Below are 2,853 nucleotides of genomic sequence, written 5' to 3'. Positions count from 1 at the left end.
TACTCTCCTAAACCTATATGGTTGAATACAGAATGCCAGCGAAATATTAATAAATGTATTTTACTCTTCAAAAATTTTATTACTACAAAATCTCCAAACAACTTCAGACTATTCCAGGAACAGAAAGCTATCTCAAAACGTGTAATTAACAATGTGAAACGTCAACATTGGCAGAATTTCTGCAACTCCTTGTCTGAAAGAACATCATCGTTTAAAATATGGAATTTTTGGAAGAAATTTAAAAATAATCAATCCAATGATACAAATAATATATCAATGTTTGATACATCATGGTATGACCAGTTTCATAATAAATTAACTCCATGTACAGTAAACAATGATAGATTATTATTAACTAAATACTTATTTGGTAACACAAATACTTTACTGGACAAAAACTTCACTTTGACTGAATTAGAAATAGTAATTAATAACCTAAGGAAAAATATAACACCTGAGATTGATGGAATATGCTTTAATCATTATAAAAACTTACCTCCTTCCGGACTCACTATATTGCTCAACTACTTTAACAATATATGGAATTCAGGCAAGATACCAGCACAGTGGAAAAAAATTTTGATAATTCCTATCCCGAAAGTAAAAGCATCTCAAAACACCAATAATTTTCGGCCAATAGCACTACTGACATGCTCATTAAAAATCTTCGAAAATTTATTATTGAATCGGCTAATTTGGTTCCTAGAACACAATCAAATTTTTCCATCAAATATTACTGGATTCAGGAAAAACTTCTCAACATATGATGCCTTAGCTCTCCTTACAGCAGACTTTTACAAATCCTTCTACTTAAGACAAAATATTCTAGTTGTATCACTGGATATTCAAGGTGCTTATGATAATGTTAACTTAGACTTACTGCTGCAAAAGTTACATCAAATACAAATTCCTGGGAAGATGATCCGAATAATTCATAATTCACTAATTAATAGAAAAGTCTATATCAAGTTAAATAACTCTTATTCGTCGCCTAGACAAACTTCTCTTGGGCTTCTCCAAGGAAGCAAACTCAGTCCAATTTTATATAATATTTACATTTTGGATTTAATGGAAAAAATTGGTCTCCATGTAAGTTAACAAGTTTTGCGGATGGTATACTAGTAACGTTACCAACTATTGACATCAAAGCGAGTATTCCAAAGTTAGAACAAAATCTAAAACAAATTAATTCTTGGATGTTTTATAACGGCTTGGAACTTAACTGGAACAAGACAAAATTCGTAATTATCACAAGGAAGAAGTCTTCAAACCAATTTAGTTTAAACAAAATAATGTAACAATTACTTCGGAAAACTCACTTAAATATCTTGGAATAACTTTAGATAAGAAATTAACCTGGGACTATCATGTACAATACTTACTGGCCGAAGCAGTAAAATACCAAAAATGGGGTATATTCAACATTATGAAGTTGCTTATCATCAAAAAAAATGGGGTATAAATCCAATCTCCTTAAATACTATTTTAAAACAAGGATATATAGCAAAAATCTCTTACGGTAGCATCTTTATGACGCATAGCCAAACACATCTCTACAAACTGGAACAAATTATTTACTCTCTGGCGAAACTAATATTTTCACAGCCTTCTTTTTGCCCCAAAAAAGCATTACTAACAGAACTTGGATGTAACCCAATTCACTCCATCATCATGAAGCAAGCCTACGGTTTCATCCTAAATGTAATGGGAAAATCTTCTCAAATAATTAAAAATCTAGATTATATCAATGACATATTGGGAAAAAGAAAAACTCCATATAACAAGAAACAACCCTGGTTTTTTCAGGCTTTCAAGAGACTGAGACATCTCAACGCTCACATTCAAAAGGTTCCGTCCATCAACAGTTTTGTCTGGGACTATCAAGTCAATCTAACACAGATTACGCCCATCCTTCCAAATTTCTTGAAGATACATCACCCAGAACTAAGAAAAGGAATTTATAAAAATATTTGGCAATCGACACTTCAATCTCTGGAAGATGGCACTACTTTAATTTACACGGATGCTTCGAAATTCCCTAATTCTCATGTTGGAGCCGCAATATACATACCTGACAAATCAAAAATTATAAAATATAAATTGCCGAAATTCACCTCAATTTATGAAGGAGAAGCATTTGCAATTCCTCAAGCTTTTCTCTATATTCAAAGACATAAACTACCTAAAACAGCAATATGTACGGATTCATTAAGTGTGCTACTAGCTTTGAACTCAACCCATTGGACGAAAAATACCTCTTGGACCATACTAAATATTAAATATTTATTCACAAAAATGAAGAACAATAATTTTAACATAACTTTAATATTTGGAAAAGCTCATGTTGACCTGGATCCGAACATGACCATTATCGACTTAGCTGCCAAACATGCATGTAAGGAAGGTCTTTCTTCTTATATTAAATTGGCACCACGCAACTTTAAAAATTTAATTAACCACTTCATTAATTCCGATATTACACAGTGGAGCAATAATAACAATGATCTTCCTGGTAATTTATATTGGGAAATAAAGGATCATAACAACTCAAGTCGAGCACTGCAATTATCTACATGGTCGAGACGTGAAGTCATAATATACTATCGCATATTGTTAAGCACGGCCTTAATACCAACAAAATTATACCAAATCAAGAAAAAGAACACATACCATTGCTGGTGTGATAAAGGCATTGGAACACTGAATCATATATTATTTGAGTGTGATCTATATAAAGACATTAGACCAACATTACTTCATCAACTGATTTCGACTTTGGGACATTCTCCATTTTCTTATAAATTTATTCTTGGTACTAACAACTGGAAAGCAATAAAAGCAATGGTTCAATAC

This window comes from Thermobia domestica, chromosome 3 (assembly GCF_964235325.1).
Source record: "Thermobia domestica chromosome 3, izTheDome1.hap1.1, whole genome shotgun sequence".
NCBI classification, from domain to species: Eukaryota; Metazoa; Arthropoda; class Insecta; order Zygentoma; family Lepismatidae; genus Thermobia; species Thermobia domestica.
The sequence above is the reverse complement of the archived record's forward strand: the minus strand, read 5'-3'. Positions refer to the sequence as shown.